At 41.5% G+C, this 20,545-nt stretch overlaps 1 pseudogene; it reads right to left on the bottom strand.

The window, feature by feature from the left end:
* Positions 1-306: 306 nt before the first annotated feature.
* LOC119525262 lies at positions 307-8,276 on the bottom strand (annotated as a pseudogene).
* Positions 8,277-20,545: the final 12,269 nt, after the last annotated feature.

The raw sequence follows: 20,545 nt of genomic DNA, 5'->3' as shown, positions 1-20,545 counted from the left end.
TCAAATTTATGGATAACAAAATTTTTCGTACTACTTGTGAGTTAGAAAAGATTACTGTAAGTTATTCTCTTCCTTTTAAGGGTGGTAAAACTAGGCCACAGAAAAATTCCTCTAAGAAAATTTAAAATGAATTGATGTTCATTAAATCAATATCCTCACTGATATTTTAAGGTAGAAAAGTGCAATGCACTGTGTTAAGAAAGCAATTTTACTGTAACAGTCATGTGTTTAAAGAGTCTAAAATGCTAAGGCCACCGATGGGTTAACGTTCAGCACATGTCCAGTGGAAAACACATTATCCTCCAGTTATATCCTAAAGGTGCCAAAGTCAGTCCTCTGGACTGGTGCATTGAGGGTGGCACTAATACTGAGTCCCAGGACCAGCCTAGTGTCTGCTGGGTCAATAATCCCATCATTCCACAGCCTAGCACTGGAATAGTAAGGGTTTCCTTCCTCTTCAAACCTCTTAATGATGGCTCTTTTAAAGCTGCTTCATCTGCACTGGAGAACTGTTTCCCCTCCCATGCTTTTTGGTCCCTTGCTACTGTTGCTAACACATTGGCAGCCTGCTCTCCTTCCATCACCGAGATACGAGCATTTGGCCACATGTAGAGAAATCTTGGACTATGTGCTCTGCCACACATCCCGTAGTTTCCAGCCCCATATGATCCCCCAATGATGACGGTTATCTTAGGCACATTGGCACAGGCTATAGCAGTCACCATCTTGGCACCATCCTTGGCAATTCCTTAGGCTTCATAGTCCCTACCCACCATAAATCCAGTAATGTTTTGAAGGAACAGCAGAGGAATATTTCTTTGGCAGCATAACTGGATGAAGTGAACACCCTTTTTTGCAGATTCAGAAAAGAGAACACCATTGTTCCCAATGATGCCTACTGGGTACCCAAATATTCTAGCAAATCCTGTGACTAATGTGTCTCCATAGAAGGCTTCGAATTCACTGAATCTGCTTCCATCCACGATTCTAGCAATGACCTCTTGGACATCAAAGTTCCTCTTAAGGTTGGCACCAACTATTCCATATAATTCATCAGCAGGAAATAAAGGATCTTCAGAAGGTTCAATGTTAACATCCAATTTCTTTTGATAATTTAGATTCCTCACAGCCCTCCTAGCTAAGTGAAGGGCATGGTTATCATCCAAAGCATAGTGGTCAGTCACTCCAGACTTTGGGTCTTATAGACCCTGGGTCTATAAGATTGTCAATTCTTTCTCTGGGCAACAGTTTTCCTCTTGATATGTGAAGTGCCCTGGCTTTCTCACCACCTCCTAGTCTTACAGACTGTTCTCGTTCATGGAGTTGATTTACTAGTGCTTTCTTCTGTTCATAGTTTTCCTGGTAGATGGTGGAGCTTGAGTCTGGCTGGGTGCCAAGTGTGGCCCTGAGTCCCCATGATAGGCGCGCAGCCAGGGGGCAGGGGCACGGGCAAATGACCGCAAGACTAACCTCAAGGCGGCCCACATCACCCCAGGCACATGGGGAGGGAGGTGAGTGAAAAAGCAGCACCCGACCACCTAGAGTCACAGTCTTCCTCCCTTGCTCTCCCTCCCAGAAGCCTCAACCACCGCGCAGCCTCCTCTCAGATTCCCAAGCTAATCCCCTGCATTCATTCTTAATTAATTTCTTAAGGTTAATTCCTAAAAGTTAAATTGTTTTTCTAACAAGTTTAATGTTTCTTATCACTTCTGTTCTCAAAACTTAATATTTTTATTTTGACACATTTTCCCATTTTTATTAAAGTTTGAAGGTTAAACTCAGACCTAGTAATGTAAGAATGTTCTGATCAAAGATAAGGCCAAAATAGAGATGATTTCCTGGCTTTTATAATTCATAAGCTTGTTAAGTCCATCTAGAGCTGCTAATAAAATTTGCTCTCTAAATGGTCTGTATTCAGTCGGCCCTTCTTCCACTCATCTCTTCTGACTGGGGCAGCTTGGTCCTTTCCCAAAGTGCTGTTGATCCAGTTGAATTTTTATTGTTGTGATATGAACATTATAAATTTAGGTTTGCCTAGCTAGCTGCAAGGAGCTAGTTTTTCAAGAGCACTTGGCCTGTCATTCAGGTAATTCTCCAGCGGATGGTTGTTCATTTTATTCTGTCCTAATTAATTGGGAAAAAAAAAATCTACCGTGCTCCTTTGGGGTACATGGCTCTGTGCTAGGCTCGGGGGCATAATGATGAATAGGACAGTGTTCCTGAGGAGCTCACGGTCCACTAGAGGAGGCAGACATGCATATGCATTAGATTCCTTCACTGAGATGTGTACAGCAATAGAAGCACATGCGAAGGAGAGGAGATGGTAACTTGTTCTGGAAGAGTCAGGGGAGGCTTCCTAGAAGAGGTGAGAGCGGAGCTGAGCTGCATTTTGTGGGATGAACAAGAGTTCAACAGGTAGATGTGTAGTGGGAAAGTTAGGAGAGAACAGCATTTTCCAACACAAAGAAACCTAAAACAACACGTTATGTTTAGGGAATTATATGCAGAGTGACATCACTGGAAAATTTGCTGTGGAGAGAGAAAAGCGTGGGTGAGGGGAGGAAAGTGGCAAAGCCATGAATGGCCTCATCTAATGGTGTGCTTAGACTTGACTCTGGAGGCATTTGTAAGTCACTGACTTGAAGAGACTGATGATTTGGAAAGATGTATGAGTTAGCAACATGGCTCCTGGATTTTAGGTGGGAGATTCTAGAAGCAGGGAGAATAGTTAGGAGATCATTGTAATTACTTACCAAAGAAATGAAGGGGGATTGGGACAGGATGGCGATGATGGCAGAAAAAAGACAGATGCCCAGGGTACTGGACACGGGCAGGTGTCTATGGACCCTGGCACAAGGTTGAGAAAGGGCTTAAAAAATTGGGCATGGTGGTTGAATGATCCAAGAGAAACCAGTGGAGAAACCAAAATGGAGAGCCAGGCTTTCTTAGGTGAGGTATAACAGGGTAAGATTGAGTAGTGAGCAGAAGCCATGAGAATATCCTAGAATTGTGCATAACCATTGGCTTCCTAAGTGAAACAAACAACAGCAACAAGAATATCCATAAACCGACCACAAAGTTAAATTTTCCTCCAACCAGGAAATCTGGTAAAGTGTTAGCAAAAGAAAAGTCCTTGAGGAAAAAAAAATGCTGAATTGATTGCACAGTAATTTTGACCTGTATGTGAAAATCTCATTTAAATAAAAGATTTAATTTCATGGGAACTCTAATAGGCATTCAACACTTCCCCTTTTTAGTGGCTTCTTCTGTGTGTCTCTGGCAGGGAGTTCTTCTGTTTTCTTGTCCATATCCTTTACTGGGATAAAGAGGCAAAAATATGTCATTTATTGATGCAGTGCCAGTTGCCTTCTCTTTTTCCATAGATACCATTCACCATCTTTGGTTTGGGCTGTGCTCCAGTTACTTACCAATACGTAACAAAACACTTCAAAACTTGGTAGCTGAAAGCAACAACATATTCTGCGTATGAATCTGCAATTTTGCAGAGCTTGCCTGGCACAGCCTATCTCTGATCCAACTGATGTCTCCTTTGGTGGCTTGAATGCAGAGAGGCATGGAGTTATCTGAAGGCTCACCCACTCGCATGGCTGGCAGTTGATGCTGGGGAGACACACAGATGGTGGCTGGAACAATTGGGGTCCCATGGCCATCTCTGTTTCTATGTGATCTTTCCAGTAGACCAGCTTCAGGGTAGCTGGACTTCTTATCTATGTGGGCTCAGGGCTCACAAGGTGTGTGTCTGAGTTAGGGAGGGAGGGAAGAACATGCATGTGCATGCGTGAGTCAGATGGAAGCTGTATTGCTTTTGCTAAGGTGTGCTTGGAGAGCAGGAAGCATTTCTTTTGCCACATTCAAGTTGTTAGAAGCCAGTCACTAAAGCTGGCCCATATTCAGGGGAAGGGAATTAGACTCCACTTTCTGTGGGAAGAGTGGCAAATAATCTGTTTTAAAACCACCAGCAGTCTGGATGGGGGATAGTTGTTTGCAGGAAGGGAGAGGAGACCTATCACAGTAGTTATAGTTTGGTTGTAGACCTTTTATTTTAGGAATTCCTACCAGAGACCTCTTATGTAGCTGTTTCCTATAACCTACTTGCATTCCGCCCAACCCAACCTTCCCAAATTCAGGTCTCCATAATTTCTGATGGACCCAGAGCAACATGGCACAGTGAGAAGAGCCAGTGTTCAGAGTCACAAAGACCTGGCTTGTAATTGCCTGGTCTCAGGTGTACTCCTGACTTGCTGTGATAGTGCTGTGACCCGGACAGCACCAGAATAGTGCGCACACACTGATGCAGGGGCCTGAGAATCTGAATTTCTTACAAGCTTCCAGGTGACGTTGATGTTTCTTGTCTGGGAACCAAACTTTGAACTACTGCACTAGTGTGAGACTTTATGCATTGTGAGTGAAGCATGTGGTACTCTTTTTAATCCTTAGAGTCCTTTTGTTCTTACATTCTTATGTATTAGTAAAATGCCCAGCTCAGGAGCAATGCTGGTCTAAATTTCCTCATTCAAATACTAGATATGTGCAATGGTATTGACTCAGGCATCATCCTGTAAAATGCCCCTCTGTAAAAGCCCTATCTGCCTGACATGGGTTGCTCATCCATCCGGCTCACATGAATGTCATGTACACCACATACACTTGGCTTGACCATCAGAAAGGTGAACCTGAAGGCCTGAGGCTGCTTAATTCCCACTGTGTCTGAAGGCCATGGGAGAGAGTATGAGTGTGCCTTCTTTTAAAAATTGTTCCAAAATTTTTGGTGAGTGTGAAATTTCAAACAATCAAATCTAATAGATGTTTTCTGGAGAAGGTAGCTCTTCAAAGGAAAATAATTATTTTTGGTGGAGTTTGCTTTGGGAGCTTGGATTTTAAAGAGATGGCTAAGTTTGTAGCCTGGGTTTCTGAAGTGTCAGGGACTGAAGCCACCCAAAAGTGACCAGCAGGTCAAATTATTCTTAATGGGACTAAAAGTTTTCCTAAAACATCTGTGGTTCTTACAACCTTTGAAAACAGCTGGGGGGGGGGGGTGCCCAACAAACAACATTTAGTGAATACCCAGTGAGTGCCAAGTCTACCCCAAGATGTGGGTTCTGTGGAATACATAAGACCCCAAGAGCACAGACCCCACACATGTAAACCACTAAGGAGCATCGGTGGTGGGAAGGGCTACAACAGGGGTGTCAACCACATGCCCCAGCAACCAGAGGAAGGAGGGATGCATGGGGAAAAGTGGTGCATAATAAGGGTTCCTATATATTACCTTATTTGACCCTCAGTTTATTCAGGGAGGGATTATAATTCCTCTCTCTCTCTTTTTTTTAGTTAAAAAGACTCTATTTTGAAACATGAAATTTACAGGATAGTTGCAAAAATAATGCAAAACCTGTACAAAGAACTCCATCATATCCCCACCCATATATCCAGATCCACCAACTTTTAACATTTTACTCCATTTGCCGTATCATTCTTTCTATCTGTTATCTATGTATCTATCCATCCGTCAATCAATATAGCTATCATTTACCTATCTAATCTCTCTATATTTCATTCCTATTTTAAGGATGAAGAGACTAGGGCTCAGAGACTTGCCGAAGATCATAGAGCTAGAATCCCAGAGCCGTCAGGACTCAAATCACCTGCACACACATGAAGGGTAGAAATGTTATCTCCCCAAAGGAGGCTAAGGAGATGGCTCCAGTTTGATTCACGAGGAGACATGCAAGACACACGTTTTCTCTCAAGCAAATTACTTAACCTCTAAGCTTTAATGTCCTCATTTTACAAAATGGCAATAATAGGACTATCTACTTTAGAGGGTTGTTGGGCTATTTATGAGAAATGAGAAAATGCATGTCAAGTACTTAGCATAATGCAAGCCACATGGTTAGTGCTCAGTAAATGTTAATAAATGTTAATAATAAATATTAATAATAATATTAATAGAAATGGGAATGTTTAAGGATCTAGGGTTGTTGGAGTCAGAGGAACAGTAAGCCTGCTCTTGGATTTTGTACACTGTACCCAGCACACCTCTTAATGCTGAGTTAGGGAAGGTTCAAGCCCAGAAGAAAGCCTGGAGGACCCAGGATGAAATTGGGGCCATTTGGGTGAGACCACCCAACTCTTATTTACTCTGCATGCTCTACAGCTCTTGCCAAGGAGATGGCAGGATTTTCTTTCAAATAAAACCAAATTTTGCACCGAAGTTTTTTTTTTTTTCCCTCTCTGTTGCTGAATTGAGCTTCCAAAGAGCTTCTTGACTGAGGGATTGTGAATGAAATGCTTGACTTTTCGATAGCAGCCTTTGGTTTAATAATTAGACATTCCAGGAATGACTGCTTTGGCAGAATTCAGCTACATTTTATTTTTACTGTGAAAGAGTCTTGACTTTTCTTGTTATTCCATCATAATGATGAAAGAAGTTTTTGGAAACCTGGAGTTTTGGTAACATACTTCACTGTTTAAGGCTGTGATCTGTGCTAAGCTTTTCTCAAAAGTTTACAACTTAGAAACACTTTTTGGTGGAAAGATCATGAAAAAGGCCAACTGGCTATATACCACAGTCAGTCTCCACATGAGAAGTGCACAATTAAAACTATATTGTAACTGTTCTTCAGATTTTCATTCCTTCTTGGACACGGGAACATATTGTGGAATTTAAAATAACATGGGACGCTTTGGGGACACAGAGTGCAAGACATGAATTCTAGTCCTGCCATTAACTTACTTTTGGCAAATTATTGAAACTCTGTTGTCCTCACTCATCATCTGGAAAATCGCAGTGATAACCCCACCTTGTAGGGTGGTTTGGGAGATGAGGGAACGTATGTAACGCACACAGAGTGTGGCATGGGGTAAGCCCTCAACACATTTCAGTAAATGTTAGGCTCCTTCCCTCGCCTCCTCCACAGCTTTGTAGGTGATCACAGTCAAGTCTCTCAACCCCTCCTGGTCTCAGTAAAATTAGGGATCTGGGCCAGCTGGTCACACACTCTTCATTTCCACTGGGCCTGGAAAGTCTATATTCTGTGATTCTTTGAGTTGTCATCATTTAGCCACAGCTTCTTGCAACCCTGAAGGGAATCAGCTCCAAGGTGAAGGGTGGAATGGTGTGGTCTGTGTGACCTTCACGGCAGAACCATCCTTAGACGGGGCCTGAGGTAAGTAGAAGAGAAAAGGCTAGGGGGAATCCCTCAATTTCAGAGGCCTGAGGCTTTGTAATGGCCTGAGCTGTTCTGGGGACTGGAACGATTTGGGGAGAGTCAGCCTAAACCCTACATGGAGCTCAGAACAATCAACCAATTCCAGGGCTGAGCTAGGCATTCCTGACAGGTCGGACTGTTGCATTACTCAGCAAGGACTCTTTTGGTGAAAATAAGCAGAAAGCCAATAAAAATCAGCAAAAGCACAAAAGGAATTTTATTGTCTCATGAGACCAGGGATAGATCCTAATTTTCTCTCTACATCGTTCAACTCTTCTGATAAGTCTTTTTGAATGCTGACTTTTCATTTTCCACCTGCTTCTGACAAAATTTCCCTACCTGAGAGCCAAGCTGAATCCTGGACAACCTCGGCTCAAGTCGTCAGCTTATGGACCAACATGAAAAGAGACCTTCTCTCTGTGTGTCTGTATATCAGGTCCTATGGAAGGGCTCTGATTGGATCTTGTTAGAGCACGTGCTCATCCCTTGGATCATTTGCTGGTAATAGGTAAACAGTGTCCCACAAACACAGGGCCTAGGTGCTGTGGCCACCAATGTGGCTGGGCTCAGATGAGCACTGTTAGGAGATCTGATATGGAACAGAAGAAGAACAATAGAAAAAGAGGTGCTGGGGGACAAAACCCAAATAATTACCAATGATAGGAGAGCCAGTGGGCAGACTAAATTCCTGTGTTGGTCTCAGCCTCATGACCACTGAGAGACCTGGTGACCCTTCAGGGACCCTCAGAGCCACAGAGGTATATCCCACCCTGGGCTAGGCTTCCAGGAACTTGGCCTTCTTTTTTTCCATCAGAAGTTTCCTGTTTCAAGTTCTTGTTCACAGATCTCATACCCTATTATCCACGACTGATGTTTATCCAGGGTCAACTTTACCAACCCCATTTTGCTTCTGTTGACCTACCTGCAAACCCCTGACCCTGGGTCAGCTACACCATCCCACTTCTCCATCCTTATACCTGGACAGCTGGGCACTCTGGGAGACAACCACAGGTCTTCACTGATGAAGTCCCGTGATATACTCATGGTCTCCAACCTCAGGCAGGTGCTCAGTGCTGCACATCTGTCCACAGCATAGGCCAAGAGAGCAGTTTCATCTATCCTCCACAGTGAACATTTCAAACATTCTTGGCTTGCTGGTTTTTCTTTGTTTCTCCGTGAGATCGAGTCTCCACCATGTCTTTTCTGTGTTCTGATCAGCTGACCTCTACAGACTGAATCATCTAACCCACTTCCCCTCTGTCTTCTGCTTTGGTTTCAACATTTGGAAGCCCCCACATAAGAATCAGAGAGCAAGAGGAGAGAGAAGTTGGGTTATTTATTTGCCTGCTTCCTCCCTCCGTCACCATGGGTCTGATAATGACTGAGTCCCTCTGGCTAATGTTCCTGTCAGTTAATTCCCCCTTCACGGCTCCAGTTCTTACTGGACACCAGACTCTGAGCTCTGGTCTCATCCTTCCCTCCTCTTGCCCCTCAGCCCAGAGGGGAGAAAGGAAAGGCTCCCCACTGTTGCTAGACCCTGGGTCCTTACCTCACTTATTTCTCCCCTTAGCCCAGCATACATCAGTTTGAGTTGCCCCTTCATTAATTTTCTTTTGTTAAATTCTTTTGAATGTGACTCTATTTGCTATTAGAAACCGACTGAGTACATCCGCTGTCTTCAAATGTCTGATCCCCCCACCTCAATGACTCCTTCACTCCAGGGGTGAAGACACCTCTTCTCTCTTACTACACAGAGAGAATAAAGGCCTTTGGGCGAGAATCTCCTCAACTTCCTTCCATTAAGCCAAAACCCTCCTGCATTTGTGCCCATCCTCTCCCAACCTCCCTCCCATTACATTAGCAGATGTGTCAGCCCCTGACTGAGATAAATGTCTGCTTGTACTCTGGATCCCTTGACCCCCACCTACTTGGGGCCTTGTTCTGTCTGTCATCTTCTCTCTTTAGAATCTTCAGCCTGTCTCTCATACAGGCATCTTTCTTCTAGCAGTCAAAGTTGCTCAGTGCTTTCCGCTCTTTAAAATGTCCCCTCAATACCTACTTCCCCTTAGCCACCATCATATTTCTTTTTCCCAGATCATAGAAACCTTCTGAAAAGAATTGTCTGAAATCTCCAGTCATTTCTCCCGTCCTTTAAGGATTAAACATGGTCTCTCTAGCTCTAAATGGGCAGGATATCTGTTTAGAGAATCACACCAGCCTTTGCTTTCTATCTTTAGTAGGAATTTGCTTACTTCTTTTTGTCCTTGAAAAAATATTGTTTTAAGAAAGAAAATGGGATAGGAGACTGAAAACTCTGCCAAATGTTGTTAATGCCAACATTCCACACTTACTTTTAGTTATAACTCACATAAGAAATGCCCAGGAGGGTTTAAGTGTGGCATGTCAGGGGTTAGTACTGGATTCCATGGTCAGCAGTGGATATAAGGAGAAGGAAAGGCATCTGCCCCAGGCTTCCTTGAGGCAGAAAGCTGCATCGATGTCCAAGAGGGGAACTCAAGTCCAGGAGTGGGTCTGAGGGTTCAAGACCAAGAGAATTCACGTGTGATCCTTGTCTAGTTGAAACAGCCTGTGATGCACTATGGGGAATTTCTGGCTTTGGCTTCAGTTTTTTTGTGTCTTCTGTCCTACCCCTTCAAGCTATCTGGGGAAATCTTTACTATTTCTGCTAACCACGATTTATTTATCAGAAGGACATTTTATAGAGAAAACATGTCTTTTTTAACAGTTCTCCAACTCATATTTGAAGAGTGCCTGCTGAATAATGAAAGTGTGGCTTTTGTAATCAGACAGACTTGGGTGAACTTAGGAAAGTTACTAAACCTCTCAAGGTCTCAGTTTCCTCTGTAGGTACTCAAAGCTATGCATTTATCCACCCTGCTCAACATCTCCATACACATAAGTTCCCAAGTTCTCAATATGTGCAGACCAATATACTGATTCTCAAACTTCAGTGTGTGTACGAATTGCCCAGGGAATCTTATGAAAAGGCAGATCCTGATTCAGTAGGTCTGGGTGATTCTGCATTTCCAAGAAGCTCCCAGATGCTGTTCATGCTGCTAGATCTTGACCATACTTTGAGTAGGAAGGTGCTTAATAATATGAGTTTGTAAAAAGAAAACGACACATTACCCTTTATGGTAACCTGAAGTCCCACAGCATCCCTAGTCTTCTCCTAGATCCCTTACAGGTATGATGGATGTGCTGTGGGCAGCTCTGGGAAGTCTGCAGCCCACAAATGCTGGAGTCCCCTCCTGCCACTTCAATGAAGGTGTGGTTGGATCTGCCGTACCTAGCGGCCCTGTCTCCCACTTTCTACTAATTTTAATGTCGTATCTATCCACAGCAACTTGGACCTCTTAAGGTACTCACAGAATTATAGGAGAACCTCTGTTTCCAGTCTCTCCCTGTTGCTAACCAGTCTGTACAGACTAGGTCCTAAGTTAGGTCATGGACATTGTGGAATAAAGAGTTCACTGCTGACATGGCCTGAACTTTACAAGAACTGGCCACTCACACTATAACTCAGCTTTTATACTATGAAGTATTTGGGCCAAATTCTTACATGTGCATTTATATCAGTTAAATAAAGCATTTGCAAATATGCTGACACATTTAAAAAACATTCAAGTGTTAAAATGGAAATGATATAACAATAAATTGCAAGACACTGTCACAATAATAATGTCTATAGTTGCATCAAGCACTTACTGTGTCCCAGATATTTTATGTTCAATATCTGTAATCCTTACAGAAACTTTGTGATCCATATTTTCCTTTTTTTGCCAACAGGGAAACTGTGTCTCAGAGAGGTTAAATATCTTGCCCAGGTCACGCAGTTCATAAGTGGGAGCGTTGGATCCACCCATGTCTGTCCAATGCGAAAATCCATTAAATTCCTTTTGCTTTCCCAGATATAAGTAACCTCTCAGGTTCTTGTTTCATTAGACAACCACTTCCTTACATATATGCCTTGTTTTACTTTTGTCACTTACTATCTCATTCATAATATTTGGGGATTTTGTTATTGTGGTTCCCTGGACTTGAGGCAATGTGACAATTTCAGGAAGGGGCTTCTTCAAAATATTTAGTAGAGCTTAAACCTCACCCATAATGCTGTTTCTGAGTGCTGGGATTGGATGGGAAATGGAGCCACTTCTTTTTCTACCAGGTAGCAAGGCAGCATTGGTGTATGAAGAGTGGGAATGATGCATCAGAAACATGGGCCATTGATCCAATGAAGGGTTGAAGAAAGATTTGAATTTGGATTGAACCTCACAGGAAGAGCCTCAATATGTTATTAGTATAGTGAGGGACTGAATTGGGATGAGCCCCTAGGGTTGGAACCAAGGCAACGGGACCCAAAAAGGAACTGGACCCAAAATATCATAGCACTGATACTCTGACAAGGGAGGAGTGGATATGGACTTAGGACCCCAAAATTGTTTTTATGAAATGGAAGTGCCCCCAAGTCTATCAACAAATGATCTTTCAACTTTTAATGAAACAACTGAGTAAATTGTACCAATAAAAGGCAATGGGTGGGGACAGGCTTATTGATGGGCTGGCATGTCACACATATCCTGTAAGATCACAGCATGTAGTCCATCCTGGCTGCCTGCCATCATCAGAACTTGCCTGCCTTGAAAAAGAAGAAAATACCTCCCACTTTTCACACCCCTACTTTTCCTTTTTGGGATCATGCTCAGTCCTTCTCCTTCACAGGACAGTGGAGAAAAGGCAGACAATTTCTCAGTCTGTAAGGCTGTTAAAGACTCATACAGGAGAATGTTTTTCTGAGTTTTCCTTAAAGCAGTGATTGCAAGGATGGCAGACTTCAGTGCACAATTCGTTGGTGGCTTCAGTGTGTTTTCTTTGCCAAACACTTAAATATTTTTAGAAAGGGTTGCTCCATGCATTATAAATAGCAATGTTCTAAAACCATTCAAGATGAACTGTGTTTTCTTTCAAATGACGTGTATGGCATATTCAAGCAGCAGAAATCCTGTAGGAATACAAAATGATGCCCTTCACAGTGATGTGTTTAAAAGGCAATAGAGATGTCCAAAGGTAATTCATGGTTAGCAAATTAACAGGAAGGGAGAAATCAATTTCGCACCAGGCAAGTAAAGAAAATTCCATCTCTGCTGGAGTAAACAGCTAGAGGGTTGTTTATTAATATCATAAAGTGACAGTTAAAGGGCTTGAACCTCTTAAGAAATATTCAATGCATAGAGTTCATTATTGCATAGAATCCAGATTATTTATGTGGGAAAAGCGCTTCTCCATGCTTCTGGGTGGTGATCCTTGAACTGACAATTGGGACTCATGGAAGGAGTATGGACAGTGAAACACATCTGGCTTTGAGTCCCTCAAACCTGCTTGAGGTGAAGCAAGTCACACAACCTCTCTGGGCCTCCATATCCACATCTAAAAATGGAGAGTAAAATGAGAACATGTGAAAATGATTCAAATCTGTGGCTTTATGTGTATTAGTTATTGTTATAATGATTTTGCTGTTATTCCAACTGGAAGTAGCATGCCCTCATTTAAAGAAGGTTCTGGTTCAAACTTCTCCATACTGAGACTTGGTGGCCACTATCTTCATGAGTCTCCCTCCAGGTTCTGTCCATCACAGCTCATCTGAGCAACCCTGCCTGTCTACAGATGTGTGTGTCTCTTTGACCTAGGAATGAAATGATGGGTTCTACTAAGTTTTAGCATGTTTAGAGGAGTTGGAGTGGGGAGGGGTTGGGGAGAGGAGGACATTTAAACTAATAAAAGTATGTATGGTCCTGGGACAAAGGTTGAAACAATTTTAAATTTTAAAGTCACAACAGTCAGAATACAAAAACATTACTCATTTCTCAATATTTAGCTCACAAGACCTTCATTTCCATTGATAGAACAAGAATTTTTCCAGTTCAAGGTAGTCACTTTTGAATGCAATCTTGGTCAGTTTAAGATCTTCTTCTCTACTCTCTTCTCCTGGGGTGACCTAAGTCTCCAGGGGTCTTTCACATTACCTTTTTTTTTTTTTTTAAATTTATTTTTATTGAGATATATTCACATACCATGCAGTCATACAAAGCATACACTCAATTTTTCACAATAGCATTATATGATTGTGCGATCATCATCAAAATTAATTTTTGAACATTTTCATTACCACACACAAAAATAATAAGAATAAAAATTAAAGTGAAAAGCAACAGTTAAAGTAAAAAAGAACACTGGGTGCTTTTTTTTTTTTTTTGGCCCCATTTTTCTATTCATCCATCCATACACTGGACAAAGGGGAGTGTGGTCCTTATGGCTTTCCCAATCACATTGTCACCCCTCATAAGCTACATTTTTATACAATTGTCTTCAAGATTCATGGGTTCTGGGTTGTAGTTTGATAGTTTCAGGTATTTACTTCTAGCTATTCCAATTCATTAGAACCTAAAAAGGGTTGTCTATATTGTGCGTAAGAGTGTCCACCAGAGTGACCTCTCGGCTCCTTTTGGAATCTCTCAGCCACTGAAGCTTATTTCATTTTCTTTCACATCCCCCTTTTGGTCAAGAAGATGTTCTCCATCCCACGATGCCAGGTCTACATTCCTCCCCAGGAATCACATTCCACATTGCCAGGGAGATTCACTCCCCTGGGTGTCAGAGCCCACGGAGAGGGGAGGGCAGCTTTCACATTATCTTGACTGTGGGAGGAGTTTCCAGTCTCCAGTCCATCCATGGTCCTCATGGGCCACTTGTCCTCCTCAGGATGAGATTTCCTTCCCTCACATTTGGCGCTGATGTCCATGCCTGTGCTCCCTGTCTGGGCCTCCACGGCCCCATCAATGTACTTTACATCTTCTCCATCTTGATCCCAGCTTCAATGGCTGCTGGTTCTCTCAGTCATTTCTGCATGTCTTTTGATGGGAGGATCCATTGCTACAAAACGTTTTGGATGCTGTTCCCTATCATGCTGGGGAAATGCTTAGGATGATTATATATCCTGGTTTGCAGGGGACATTTCCAGCTTTCGCTTGTTTCCTCCATGCAGTTATTAATAACACTCTCTTCACTCTCAAAGTTTCCTGATTTCCTAATACACTGTTTGGTTATCTTGATATGCAGGAGTCCAAGAAGTCTCCCACCAGCCCACATGGCCAAATACCTCCCTCAGCCACTGTTTCCTTTCCACTCAGATGCCTCCTTGGGCCTGGTGACATTTCAACCCTTATCAAGTTCATTCCAATCTTCTCATCCTGCCCCAAGTTTCTTTTTTGGTCAGTAGGAGAGAGAAGAGGAAAACAATATTATGTAAGCAAATATTTTGCCTCACTCCATGCTCTATGCTTTCTCTCTTACTATTTAGATAGAAGTTTCTAGAAACAAACAAACAAAAAGATTCAATGGGTAGGATGCTGAAGGTGTGTGTGAGAGGTGGGATCTCTGAAGGGACTGCAAAGGAGTGGGATTAAAGGTAGGTAGAAGGGGACAGTGTATACATTAAAGGAAGCAAAATATTCCAAGACTGCAATAAAGAAGTAGTCACAAAGCCATGTGTGTGAACAATGCCCTCAAACTAGACTGGACAGTAGGGATGAGAAAAGCAGTAAGGAAATATTCCCTCCAGGCCATGGAGGTCAGAGGTAGCCTATTGGAGTCTTTTCAATGAAAAGAAAAGTAGAAAGCTTTCTGGTAGGAAAAAGTAAAAGGAGTGATAAAAATAAGTGGCATGAAATAGGAGGCACTTTAGGGGAACAGTGATCAAATGAGGAGTAAGCCAATCTAGTTAGAACACATTCTTTGTGCAGAGAAGTAACTAAATATGATATTGAAAAGGTAGGCTGGAGACGGATGGTGATTTTCTTTTTAACTTTTTATTTTGAAATAATTTCAAACTTACAGGACATTTGCAAAAATAATACAAACCCCATGCAGAGAACTACAATGTACCTCTTCCCCAGATAACAAGACCACCTATTTTAATGTATTGCCATGTTTGCCATATCATTCTACCTATCTATCATCTATTCATCTATGATGATTGGCTTTTAAAATGAGTTTGATGAGTTGGAACATTATTCTTTGGTACAAGGGAGACAATGAAGGATTTTTGAGCAAGGGAGAAACATAATTAGAGCAGGTTCTAAACCACCCCTCTTCCAATTTGCTTGCTTGTTTTAGCATAATTTATCTATCAGGTATGTTGAATGGATGAAACTTTTTAGAGACAGGAAGTCCAGATAAAGATTTTAAATCAGCTATGTAACTATGCTCAGTGAGGTAGAGGAAAACATGCTTGGAATGAATGAAAAGATAAGAAATCTCACAAGAGTAACAGAAACTATAGAAAATAACCAAATGAAAATTCTATAACCAAAAAAATACACTATCTGAAATAAAAATGTTGCTGGATACACTTAACAACAGAATGGAGATGATAGGAAAAATTTAGTAAGCTTGAAGATAGATCAATATAATTATCCAATCTGAAGAAGAGAGGAATAAGAGTGAAAAAAATGAACAGAGATTCAGGAGTAGTGGAATAATACCCAAAGATCTACTACATTTGTAATTGGAGTCCCAGAGGAGAGGAGAGAGAATAGGTAAAAATAACAGCCAAAATTTCCCCAAATTTGGTGAAAGATAGACATTTACAGATTGAAGAAGCTCAGAAAACCCCAAGAAGTATAAATACAAAGAAAACCAAGGTACATATAGTCAAATGTCTCCGAACCAAGATAAAGAAAAAATAGTGAAAACAGCCAGAGAAAACTGACATATTACATACAAGGGAAAAATATATTGAATGATCACTAACTTCTTTTTTTAAATTCATTTTTATTGAGATATATTCACATACCATGCAGTCATACAAAACAAAGTGTACATTCAATTGTTTAGAGTACCATTATATAGTTATGCATTCATCACCAAAATTAATTTTTGACATTTTCATTACCATGCACACAAAAACAATAAGAATAAAAACCAAAGTGAAAAAGAACAACCAAAGTAAAAAAGAACACTGGGTGCCTTCCTTTTTTTTTTCTCCCCCCCCCCCCCTCCATTTTTCTACTCCTCCATCCATAAACTGGAGAAAGGAGAGTGTGGTCCATATAGCTTTCCCAATCACATTGTCACCCCTCATATACTACATGTTTATACAATGGTCTACAAGATTCATGGGCTCTGGGTTGTAGTTTGATAGCTTCAGGTATTTACTGCTAGCTATTCCAATTCATTAGAACCTTCAAAGGGTTGTCTATATTGTGCATAAGAGTGCCCACCAGAGTGACCTCTCGGCTCCTTTTGGAATCTCTCTGCCACTGAAGCTATTTCATTTTCTTTCACATCCCCCTTTTGGTCAAGAAGATGTTCTCTATCCCACAATGCTGGGTCCATATTCCTCCCCAGAAGTCATATTCCACATTGCCAGGAAGATTCCCTTCCCTGGGTGTCAGATCCCATGTAGCGGGGAGGGCAATGATTTCACCTGCCAAGTTGGCTTAGCTAGAGAGAGAGGGCCACATATGAGCAACAAAGAGGCATTCGGGAGGAGGCTCTTAGGCACAATTATAGGGAGGCCTAGCCTCTCCTTTGTAGCAACAGTCTTCCCAAGTGAAAGTCCCATGGTAGAGGGCTCAGCCCATCAAACCACCAGTCCCCTATGTCTGTGAGCACATCAGCAACCATTGAGGTAGGGAAACACAACACCCCTGCATTCTCCACCAGCTCCTCAAAGGAGCTCTGCATACTTTTTCATTTTTTTAAATTAACTCTTTTTTTAAAAAATTAACTATATCAAAAAAATTAAAAAAAAAGATACACAATAAAAAAAACATTTCAAACAAACCATAACAAGGGAGTAAGAAAAAGACAACTAGCTTAAAATAACTACTTTAGCAACATTTCTGTGAACTTGTTCCTACCATACCCATCAGAAATTAACAAACCATAGTCATTCCTGGGCATTCCCAGAATGTTAAATTTACCCACAATAGCTTATCTGTTCTTATTGGGTTATCTTTCTCCCTTTATTAATTGCTCTCTATTGCTAGTTCCCCTACATTCTACATTATAAACCATTTATTTTAGGAGTGTGTTGTTTAACTTCCAAGTGTTTGTGAATTTTCTAAGTCTCTGATGGTTATTGACTTCTAATTGTATTCCACTGTGGTCAGAGAATGTGCTTTGAATAATTTCAATTTTTAAAAAAATTTATTGAGGCTTGTTTTATGTACCAGCATATGGTCTATTCTGGAGAAAGTTCTGTGATCACTAGAGAGGAATGTGTATCCTGGTGATTTGGGATGTGATGTTCTATACATATCTGCTAAATCAAATTCATTTATCAGGTTGTTTAGGTTTTCAATTTCCTTATTGGTCTTCTGTCTGGTTGATCTATCTGTAGGAGAGAGTGATGTGTTGAAGTCTCCCACAATTATTGTGAAAACATCCATTGCATCCTTTAGTTTTGCCAGTGCTTGTCTCCTGTATTTTGTGGCACCATGATTGGGTGCATAAACATTTAGGATTGTTATTTCTTCTTGTTGAATTGTCCCTTTTATTAGTATGTAGTGACCTTTTTTGTCTCTCATAACATCCTTTCATTTAAAGTCTATTTTATCTGAGATTAATATTGCTACTCCTGCTTTCTTTTGGCTGTAGCTTGCATGAAATAATTTTTCCCATCCTTTCACTTTCAATTTCTTTGTGTCCCTATTTCCAAATGAGTCTCTTGTATACAGCATATTGATGGTTAATATTTTTTGATCCATTCTGCCAATCTAAATCTTTTAATTGGAGAGTTTAATCCATTTACATTCAATGTTATTACCGTGAAGGCATTTCTTGAATCAGCCATCCTATCCTTTGGTTTATGTTTGTCAGATATGTTTTTTCTCCCTTTCTCTTAATGTCCTTTAATGAACCAATATTGAATCTCTTTAGTACTGAACCTTTCTCCATCTCTCTCTCTCCTTTCTTTGTTTCTTTGTTGGTAGAGCTTCCTTTAGTATCTGAAGTAGGGCAGGTCTTTTATTACCAAAATCTCTCAGGATTTGTTTGTCTGTGAAAAATTTAAGCTCTCCCTCAAATTTAAAGGAGAACTTTGCTGGATAAAGTATTCTTGGTTGGAAATTTTTGTCTGTCAGAATTTTAAATATGTCATGCCACTGCCTTCTCGCTTCCATGGTGGCTGCTGAGTAGTCACTACTTAGTCTTACTTTCCTTTGTATGGGGTGAATTGCTTTTCTCTTGCTGCTTTCAGAACTTGCTCCTTCTCTTCAGTATTTGACAGTCTGATTAGAATATGTCTTGTTGTGGGTTTATTTGGATTTATTTTATTTGGAGTTCACTGGGCATTTATGCTTTGTGTATTTATATTGTGTAGAAGGTTTGGGAAGTTTTCCCCGACAATTTCTTTGAATACTCTTTCTAGACCTTTACCCTTCTCTTCCCCTTCTGGGATACCAGTGAGTCTTATATTTGGATGTTTTATTTTATCTATCATATCCCTGAGGTCCATTTCTATTTTTTTTATTTTTTCCCCCATACTTTCTTTTGTTCTTTCATTTTCCATTCTGTGGTCCTTGAGGTCACTGATTCATTGTTCAGCTTCTTCTAGTCTTGTACTATGAGTATCCAGAATCTTTTTAATTTGGTCAACAGTTTCTTTTATTTCCATAAGATCATCTATTTTTTTATTCACTCTTGAAATTTCTTCTTTATACTCTTCTAGGGTCTTCTTCATGTCCTTCATATCCTGTGCGATGCTCTCATTGCTTGTCTTTAGTTCTTTGATTAATTGCTCCAAGTACTGTGTCTCCTCTGATGTTTTGATTTGGGTGTTTGGGTTTGGGTTATCCATATTGTCTGTTTTTTTCATATGCTTTAAAATTTTCTGTTGTTTTTGGCCTCTTGGCATTTTCTTTACTTGATAGGGTTCTTTTAGGATATATAGGATTATTCAAAGACTAATCTCTGATTTGTCAGATCTACAGCTTGGTGGCGTACACTTTCTCTAACTAACCCACAAATGGCATCCACGAGTCACCTATTCCCCTCAAGTCAGTTCTCCCCAACTTTATCTTTATGGTGTGTGGGGGTCTGATTCTTGTGGGGTCCAATTGGTGCACCAAATTTGGGTGTGTTGTTGGTGCTGTCTGCTGTGAATGTGGGGTGTGTCTGGGTAGTTAGGGAGGCATGACAGCTTTCATAATCAAACATCCCAGGTGTTCCTGGAGATTTAAGTCTGTTGCAAGAGTCTATACCTTCATTTCAGTCTCACCCCAGATTGTCTCTGCCGCTGACCCAGAAGTCCTTGGTATTGGTGTATGGTCCCTGGGATTTCCAAGTGGGTCCTTCTTCCAAGCACTGCCCTCCTAGGGTCTCTGCTGAGGAAAGGTTCTGCTATGTCACAAGTGCGCACTGTCCTTCAAGGGAAGTTCTGGGCCGCTGGGCTGTGTAGGTGCGTTCCCAGACTGCTGTAAGGATGGCTGTGTGGGGAGTGTTAATTTCCTTCTTTTTGCACAGCTCTGCCTTCCCAGCTCCGGGATAATTAGCTGTGGGCGCATGAAAGGCTATTGCCCATGCCCAATATTATGGCATATGTGCATGTTGCTGGAAACAGTTCCTGTCACACTGGGTTTTTTTGCGTGGCTCTGGGCTGTGGTGCCAGCACCGGCCAGGAGCGTTCCTAGCCCACCGGGAAGATGGCTGCAAGGGGCATGGTTATTTTCCCCTTTTGGCTCACTTCTGCCTTCCTCTCTCTGAGACAATTAGCAGTGGGTGTGCGAAAGGCTATCTTCCATGCCAGATATTGAGGCGTTTGCACAGCCCCTTCCTGCTGCACTTCACTGTGAGGTTCTCACTACTGTATCTGCAGCTGCTTTTGGGTTTTTTAAAAAAGAACTAGTCTGCCTGCAAATGCCAACCCATGGTTTCCCCACACCACAGCGTGGCTGCTGGATGTTCAGCAGGCTTACTCACTCGTTTCAGAATGCAGACTCCTGGTTTCACCAAGTACACAGTCCCTGTGGATTTAGCAGACCTTGTCCAGCTGGTGCATCACTGGAACTGGTGTTCTGGGTCACTCTCTGGCTTTTATCTAGTGTTTTTCAAGGAGGTGTTTTTTTGCCCTGTCTCTCCTAGCTGCCATCTTAGGTTCTCCTGATCATTGACTTCTAATCAGATAATATGGAGGCCAGGAGACAATGAAAAATATTCTTTAAAATGGTAAAAGAAAAAAAAATAGCCCAGAGGAAATATCCTTCAAGAACAAAGACAAAAAACAGAAATTT

This window comes from Choloepus didactylus, chromosome 1 (genome assembly GCF_015220235.1).
Source record: "Choloepus didactylus isolate mChoDid1 chromosome 1, mChoDid1.pri, whole genome shotgun sequence".
In the NCBI taxonomy this organism is placed as follows: Eukaryota; Metazoa; Chordata; class Mammalia; order Pilosa; family Megalonychidae; genus Choloepus; species Choloepus didactylus.
The sequence above is the reverse complement of the archived record's forward strand: the minus strand, read 5'-3'. Positions and strand labels throughout refer to the sequence as shown.